Source organism: Corvus brachyrhynchos, unplaced genomic scaffold (assembly GCF_000691975.1).
Source record: "Corvus brachyrhynchos isolate BGI_N302 unplaced genomic scaffold, ASM69197v1 scaffold255, whole genome shotgun sequence".
NCBI lineage: Eukaryota > Metazoa > Chordata > Aves > Passeriformes > Corvidae > Corvus > Corvus brachyrhynchos.
In genome coordinates, this window is record NW_008238358.1 from 4,420,873 (window position 1) to 4,430,339 (window position 9,467).

Consider the following 9,467-nt stretch of genomic DNA (forward strand, 5'->3'; position numbering starts at 1 on the left):
GAAATAAATTGCTTTAGACTAATAAGTTAGATCTACATCTTTACTATTGTTAGGCATAAATCTTCCTGCATATAGGTCTAAACAGCTTCTTGTGATAGAACAAATGGTTCTGGAGAGATAGTTATGAACATGAAGCCAGGAGATATGGATTTACCTTCTTGTAATTTCAATAGGAAATGCAGACCACTGTTTTCCACGTATAAAAATACCTGAAATGTATTCTATTTGGTGAATTGCAGTTACATACAGCAGGCATCACACTGGTGAGTGTTTTCTGCCTCTATACATTTTCATATTGCAATCCTTTCTGGTTCTCTCTTTGGGTTTCTCAGGAGTTACAGGTTAAGTTCCATGATTCCATTATATTTAGGCTCTTAAATGGTATTTATCATTGTAGTTCTGGACTCAGCAGCTCATCAAGGAATGTGACTAATATCTGTCACAGGTTGGTCGTTCTCTCCCCAGAGAAGAAGCAATGGAATGTCTTGGTTTGCTAGAGATTTAAGTACTTATTTTTAAATTTACAAGTTGGTATGTGCTTATTTTAGGGACAGCAAAATCTTGCACTGGGAATGGAATGGCATGAGCTTTGCAGCAGTCTTTATTCTTTGTGGGAGTTTGCTTCATGCATTTGGGTGAGCTAAGAGAGATCTGTGTTCTATTGGCAATCTTTTTTCTCGAGACTTCCACTGTTTTAGTAATAGTTAACAGCCTTTCACCTAGAGCTTGAGTTTTTCTTGTGTTTTCCAGACTGTTGAGGAAATGATTACATGGTAAAATACAATGTGTGGTCATGCTGAAGGTGGCTGTGGGCTTGCAGATAGCCATATCCATGTACAAACACCAAGACGGTCACACATGGAGTGTGATGCTTCATTCCTGGCCAGCCCCATGCCTAACATTTACACAGAAGGGGCAACTTTAATGGCCAGAAGAGGAAAGAATTTTATATGTGAATACACAAAATATTTTTGGTTTTTCATCGTAAGTACAGGTCCTGTCTGGTGTAGTGCGAAGTTTTGCAGCATGATTGAAAAGTGCATTATTGTACTCATAGTGGTAATTACATCTATAAAATTGCAATTCAACCTTGTAAATCATTGTAGGATTACTCGTAAGTAGTGATAGGTTGTCATAATAAGTGTTTGGTGAGTTGGTATTTGCAGATCAGGTCCATAATTAGAGGAAGATCGAGAAAGTGTGCTCACAGAGAGGCAGTTTTGGAAAGATTTGAAGTCAGAAGGAAAGAATTTCTGGCACTTGCATGGTTTTGAGATCAGGTCTGCAATGACTACAGTAAGAGGGAACTGCTTTTATTTATTTTAACTATGTAAAGCATTTTTAGAAAATTTACATTTTACGAAATATTTCCTTGTGGGTATCATAAACAAATGAGTGGAATGTGCTGTCCTTGTGCTAATTAAAGATTCTCCCAACTATATTGTCTCCATCATCTACATAAGAGCATTTATGTACTGCTTGTTTGAGGATGACAGAATCTGTGGCACATAAAATAGCACATTTGGAAACCTTGAACTCTTTCCATCCAAAATGATTCTTGCTCTGTTGGATAACCATTTAATAGCTATCTAAAACAGAGAAAAAAACCCCAGAAATATGTCAAGAACAGACTATATATCTACCTGTATGTATATATCTTCGATGTTACCACACAATGTAAATGGGATTTTAAACAAAAAACATTTGTTGAGGAGTGGAAATGGAGTAGTAGTAGTAGTAGAACAGTTTATCTGCTACATAAATTAAAACCTGCTAATATTTACGAAAGTGGTATTTTCTAAGGAATTTCAAAATGCAAAGAATACCTGGACTAAGAATGAAGCGGAGATGTCTTCTACTATTATGAATAAAAGCCCCTGATTCTGCAAGCACTTGCAGGAGTAAGGGACTGGGAACATACCAGCAGTTCACTGGTTCTTTCTGCGGCTGATTTTGTTCAAAAGTTTCCACGGATGCCCAAAGCTCTGATCCCAGAAACACCCATTAACTGTATTTTGCTAGTAGGACTAGCTTTAATGGGGCTACTTACATGAGTAAGACAAGTGTTTTAATAACTTTTAAGGAATCCTTGCCTAGGTATTAATGGATAATATGAGCTATTAACTAATTAATGTGCACTCGTGAATGGTGAAATGCTTCCACAGATGCTTAAGACAGTCTCGTAAATTTGCTAACACTAATCATGCAGTAATGCTACTAGTTACTTAGTTGTCTTCATGTTTGGGCCGTGGTCTTCAATATACCGGTAATTTAATAAAATTTCATTTTAGGCTTGTGAAAGTTTAATGTTTAAACCAATCAATGTTTTTAAAGTAGTCTTAAAAGTGTCTATTTCATAGTGCTCTGTGGGAGAAAGAAAGCGCAATGGAAGGAAAACACATCTGTAGAAGCAGCTGAGTAAGATCTTCCATAAATATTCAAGTGTGCAGTTTTCAGCTGCTGGTTTGATTGCTAAAGGGCTGGGGTGAAATCTGTGAAGTGTTTATTGGTGAAAAGATTACAGACCCAGAGTTGTCCTACAGATCCTTTATACCATACTACAGACTCACCCAGGGACAATATACACTAACGTGATACTTCATGGGAAATCAGTGCTCAGCATGACTGTGTGCCTTATGCTATATTGCTGGGCTGATTTTTGTTTCTCTGAAATAAATAGAAAGATTGGGACAATTCCAGAAATATTCCCTAACTGGGCCTGAATAAGGAGGGCCTGAGAGGTACATGGAGACAGAATTAAAGATCGCAACCTTTGAGGCAGGTTGACTCACTGAGGAGATGTACACCCCTCTTGGTTTGCCAGGTAGAGTTACATGATGTTATACATACTTACTGTTTTCTTGACCAATCCTGTTCTGTCTTTTATTCATATTGGAAGGTTTATGAACTTCTTGCAAATATTCAAGGAGATCTCATGCGTCTATTTGTTCTTTCTGGTCCCAAATTCCTATTTGATTTATTTTCTGACACTCTTTTAATTAACCCCTGGGATCTATGGAAGCTCTACTGCCAGTTTCGGCAGGATTATAGCTCTCTATATTCCCCCTCTTACTGGCTGGTAGAGTGGCACTGATGAGCTGCGTTATTAGTTTTCTGCAGTGATATTTCCAACTTCCACCATAATATTAGGGACGTGAAAGAGGATCTTAAAAATCAAGCCTGAAGCTGTTTTGATCTTCAGAAAATGAGTATACATTCAAGGAGGGTACTGTTCCTTCCTGTCAGCCTTTTCTATTATTTATTTCCCCATAAGAACTCCTTGGCCCACTGGAGCCATGGGGAAAAGTATTTTAGAGTTCCCAGAGATATTATTTTCTTCTGTGTTTAGAGGATATGATATACATGTGGAAGGTGACTGCATGCAGTGTTGAAGGGGTATCACTCTGATACAGACTCTCATGATGGGGATTAACATGGGATTAACATAAATGCTTAATTACATGAATTTAAATATTAGTTTGGTGGGTTGATCCAGGCTAGATACCGGGTGCCCACAAGAGCTCCTCTGTCAGTCCCCTCCTCAGCTGAACAGGAGAGAGAAATGATAGTGAAAGGCTCGTGGGTTGAGATAAGAGCAGGGAGAGATCACTCAGTAGTTACCACCATGGGCAAAACAGACTGGATTTGGGGAAATTAGTTTAAATTTTACCAATTAATCAGAGTATGATAATGGGAAATAACCACAAAACTTTAAAACATTTCCCCCTCACCTCTCCCTTCTACCTGGGCTTGACTTTATCTCTCTTTTTCTCTACTTCCTCCCCTGCAATGGCACACAGGGACGGGGAGTGGGGCTTGTGGTCAATTTATCACACATCTCTGCCACTTCTTCCTCCTCAGGGGAGGACTCCTCTCGCTCTTCTCCTGCTCCAGCATGGAGTCTTTCCCACAGGAGACAGTGCTTCCCGCACTGCAGTTCTTGAACTGCTCCAGCACAAGGTCCTTCTGAGGCTGCTTTCTGGCTCACAGCTGCCTTGGGGCATCCTTCTGCTCTGGCATAGGGACCTCCATGAGCTGCATGTGGACCTCTGCTCCCCTATGAACCACCATGGGCTTCAGGAGCACAGCTGCCTCACCGGGGTCTGCACCACAGGCTGCCAGCAAATCTCTGCTCTGGCATTGGAGCACCTCCTGCCCCTCCTGCACTGACCTTGGTGTCTGCAGAGCTGTTCCTCTCACATATTCTCACTCCTCTCTCTCTGCTTCTGTTGTTCTGTGCAGGTTTTTTTTACTCCCCTTTAAAATACGTGGTCCCAGAGGCTCTACCACTATTGCTGTTGGGCTTGGCCTTGGCCAGCAATAGATCTGCCTTGGGGCTGGCTGGTGTTGGCTCTGTCAGATCTGGGGGAAGCTTCTATCATCTTCTCCCAGAAGCTGTAGCCCACTCATTACCTAAACTCTGTCATGCAAACCCAATACAATTATGTTTTGAATGTATAACAGTGCTGCAGTGTACCAATTCTGCAATAAATTCATATATGAAAGTGTAAGACAATAGTTTAATAAAATATCTGAACCTGGAACGGCTCATTGTCACCAAAATGTTGGCCTAGACACCTGCATGAAGATCCAGGTCACAATGCTGCTCCTGTAGACAAAGCCCTTTTGGAGACATTTTGGAACATTTTGTCAGATGATGTAGAATTATCCATAGCTGGGCTCTCAACAGGGTAAAGAAGAAATTTCTTTAGGAATTATTTATATAAAGATAATAAGCACAGTATTATGTAATAGACCACATTATATTATGCCATGTATTTCTAAATATCTTAACATGTTATAGGCTTTGCCATTGTTATGGATTTCTTTCGCAGCTAAAAACAAGACTGAAGTTAATGAGGCTATTTAGTGCAGACAGAAATGACAAAGTCTGTGTTGATTTACACAATCATAAATTCAAAATGGCCCCATATCATTAAAGGAGTTGTGCTGGATTTACAGTCATATAGACAAGATAAGAAACTGGCCCAGGGTAGGAACTTCAGCAATAAAATTCATCCATTTATAGGGTGAAAATGTACAGCAGTTAGAAATATGAAGATGCTGGGGGGATTCTGTCTGTCAGGACCACCAGTTGCCTGTGTCAGCTTGCTGTCTAGGCTGGCTTTCACAGCACCTACTTGTGTAAAGAATTTTCAGATCGCGAGCACAAGTGACACCTATCAGAAGTTTTCCAAGAATAGGAAGAAATAAAAAGTATGGTGGCCCAAGCTGTTCTCTGTATTGCTTAAGCCACTGGATTCCATGGTGTATATAAACTGTATGATCTATAGAACAAATCCACACCTTTTTGGTGTACTGGTGACAAGAGTTCTTTTTGCTTAGAATTAGTTTAAAACAAAACTAATGACAATCTTCCTTGTTATTCTTTTTTCATGGAAACTTTGTGCTCTTTCATCCTGTATAAACTTTTTCAGAGACAATTTAAAACTTTAGAAAAAGTGCTAGCACAGTGATAGTACAGAGTTGTTGTGCTGGTCCTAGTCTGTGCCTATAATCTTGAAGTCTCATGCATATGTGAAAATTTTAAGCTTCTGGAAAAACAAAAAGATTTTTTCATGGAAATCAGAGACAGATTTCTATTCTAATATCTTGAAAAATATCCACTTAATCTGTAGTACTATGGATTTAATTTTAAATTATTGTCTTTCTACAGAGATAAATGAATGTACTGGTAAGAACAGTAATACAGTAGACTGGCTGGCACTCCACTATTGTTCCGGTAGGTACAACCATCCGGAGCAGACACTTCCAGGATTGATAGAAAACTTCAGTCGTTCAATATGGCTGGAAATACCAGTCCATCTTTAGTGAAGGGCACTATTAATAGCCAGGTAAAAGCATTTATGTACTAGAAGATTCCAGTTATGGTCATATTGTGTCAGGAAGATGTCAGTGTTCTATCTCTTCTGGCTACTAATGATTGCTAATACAGTACTTACAGGATAATAGATGAAGAGGGAAGGATTACAAAGTTATAAATCAATCAAAGTTTTTGTCATACATTTATATGGTTTTGCAGCTTGTTAAATCATCAAAACCCTCAGATTGATTTTTACTTTAACAATCAATCCTCTCTATGTTTTTTAATGTGCAGTCAAGAGTTAAATTTTTCTAACTATAAATATTGAGAAAAGTATTATGACAGTAGCAGGAAGATTTATTACATTCTGATGGCAGAGCTGAGAGGATGTATATACTATACCACTGAAGTGTCAAGATGCAAAGGTTGATTAGTCAGAAAGATTTTGTTTTACACAGAGGAAACTCATCTATATGTTCATCAGCTGATATGCAGCAGGAAAAAAAAAACACTTGCAGATGGTCTGATATCAGCCTGCATATAGGATAACATTAATGTTTCTATTGAGAACGCTTAAAACATTATCTGTGATGAAGCTATGGCAGTACACAGGTAACTGTCACATCTAAGGCTGTACAGCTACTCAATATTCATCATGGCTTCTGATAAGCAGTAAATGACCCTAAAAGATCCAGGCTTTCTGTTCACACATTTACCCAAATGGTGAGATTCCAAAATAGGAAGTCTTTTAAGGAAAAGATAGCAATTAAGTGTCTGGGTATAATCAGCTACTAGCTTTTAGGTTAACAGGCAATTTTCTATTTGAGTACCAGCCAATAGGTATATAAACATTTGAGAGTTGAACTTTTGACAAAGTTTTGCAACTGACTCATCTGTAGATCAGGAAAAAGACTAAATATGCCAGACGTATTTTGTGCAATTAATACAGCTTCCAAAAAGAACATGGGTTTATGAGGTATTTATCAGTTTACTGTGAAAACAGGTCTGTGCAATATTTAGAAAGCGTAGCACTGTACACAAAAAGTTATGCTAGTCCACTGAACTTTGGTTGAGGAAGAAGGTTCTGAAAAGTTGGAGGCTGCAGATCAGTAGTGGTGAGGTTCTTTGATAGCTCATGCAAGCATCCCAGGTAGCTCTAGAAGGCATTTCCATTACTGGCACCAGCTAAGCCACACAGACCTGAAGACACTCCCTTATGGGGAATGCCCTGAGTGCAGCTGTGTGCAGGTGGTGAGTGCAGCAGCCATCTGAGCTGAGGTCCACGTCAGGTGTGCTGCATTCTGCGGCTTTGCAAAGTATGGCCTTCAATATCCCAGCTAAACCTCTTTGGCTTTAGCTAACCTGGGTTACTGCTCAAGTAGAGCACACAAGTAGCATATATATGTCCAGTTTGTAAATGCTAAGCTGACTATTATTTGCAGTTGTCTGCATATATATTTTATCTTCAACCACTTTTATTAGGAAAAAAAGCTTGTATTATGTGACCAAAACACTTATTAGAAGGATTAAAAAGAGGCTAATAACAGATATGAAACTGTATTTGTGTAAAGGGAGAGATTAATTTGGTAGATTTATTTCCAGTGGAGCTCTCCAGGGATCTAGACTTGTTTTGATACCAATATTTTTGTCAAAAAACCCCTAGACAATGATGAAAGGCATTACTTCCTAAAGTCTGTAGGCGAGACAAAAAAAAGTTCAGAATGTAAGCAGTAATTCTGTCTTAGAAAAATATAGCACCTTATGAATATTATTTCAATATGAGCTGTCAATGATGTAGCTAAAACAGGCAAAGGCTTCCTTGGCTGTATCAGAAGAAAAGTACCTGGAGAATTAAAGAAGTTCAAACAATATTGGCAAGATCACTTATAAGATTATTTTGTTTTCTGGGGACCACGCTACAAGAGTTAGATGTGGAAGTAAGAGAGTTCAAATGCAAGCCATGAAAATTATACAGGTGCTGGAAAACAAGACATATTCTTCCAAGAAAAAAAGCAAGGAGTTCTACTTACACAGCTTCTTAGAGATAAGGTCAAGAATCACATGGATACCCTTCCATGGAAAAAAATGTGGTAATTGGTCTTTTCTCTCCTGCTGACAAAGCATAACAAAATTGAATGGCTGGAAGCTGTGAGAGTAATTAGATGCAGGAACTGCTTGCCAGGTGAGCTGGAGGACTCCTCATTGCTTAGATTTTTAAGAAAGGGAGATTAGATTCTTAAAAAAAAGAAGGTAACCCAGCTTCAATAAGAAATTTTAATACCTGTGTGTTTATAGTGGGGGCGGCAGTGAGTTTTGGAAAGGATTGCTGAAGATTTCCAGTCATCTTTTCTTTCCTCGGAGTTCATTTTTTCTTTTAGGGCTGTAGCAAGAGCTGAAATGCTTGCACTACTCTCTCTGAAATGCTTGTGCATTGCTTTGTGACACAGTCAGCTCTGCATTAAGACAATGGTTATAAACAGTTCTTAAGCTTCAGAGCTTTAGCCAGTCAAGAATAAATTTCCCCAGACATCCAATTAAATATATAGATTCAAGGATTTTGTTTGTTTTCAGCTTCCTCTGAAGGAGTAGAGGCTGACCATAACGAGACATGGGATGCCAGCTCATGTGAGCTGGTGTTCTGTTATACAGAGAATCCTCTTGGATGTGACTGACTTGTCTTGCTCACCTCCTTGTGTTAGACTGACTGATGTCTGCCAGGGAATACACTGGGAGCCCACGTGGGGAAGGCCCTCAATAGGGGAGGCTAGAGTTATTTGCTGAGACCGCTTGGGCATATCTCACTTCATCAGTTTCCCTCCTCTGCTGGATTTTTGTTTGTGCTCGTCTACCTTCTGCCTCAGCAAGTACTTTAATACCACCATGGGGTCAAATATTTTGGCTGGATGGGCTATCTGAATGAAACTTAATGGGTTTGGATTAACAAATGACCAGCTGTAAGCATCTAATGATTCTCTCTTTGAATTATAAAATTTTGAAATATAAAATTTAATTACTTTTATTTAGGGCTCTTTTCTTAACAGTTGTGGTTCCATTTTCTCCTTAGGTTTTCTTTGAAGACAATCCTACAATGCTAGGGATTCATTTTGTCCTGCAAAATAATTCTGAAAAATCCTGCATTCTTCTCCTGGAAACTGTCAGCACTGTTTTTACTTGGTGAAAAGTGTCAGGATGAACTGCAGATTGTGCTTGAGCAAAATGGGAGGAAGGGGGGTTGGTACACACATGTTAGGGCAATAATACCCTGTGCCAAGGAAAAATTCCTTTGGTCATTTTATGTCAGCAGTATGAGAAGTACAAAGGGGTCCAGAGTTGCTTCATCACATTCTCTAGTTTTACTGGGATATGAGTTTGCAGCATGAAGAGTGAATGAAGACTGTGCTGCTTAACCAGAGCTTCATGGCAGCACTGGTTCCTAACATATATGTGATATATGCTAGTATGCTCCATTTGCTTTATTACTTTGTAGAGAGGTTTACAGTTTAACCAGTATTAATGACGAACCTGGAACTGTGGTGCATCAAGTTTCTTTAACAAATGAAACAAATGACGTAGCCACATTCAGCTTAGCCCAGAAAACCAAAGGTGCTTTAGAGCAGGTGAAGTGTAATTCTGGTGACTGCTG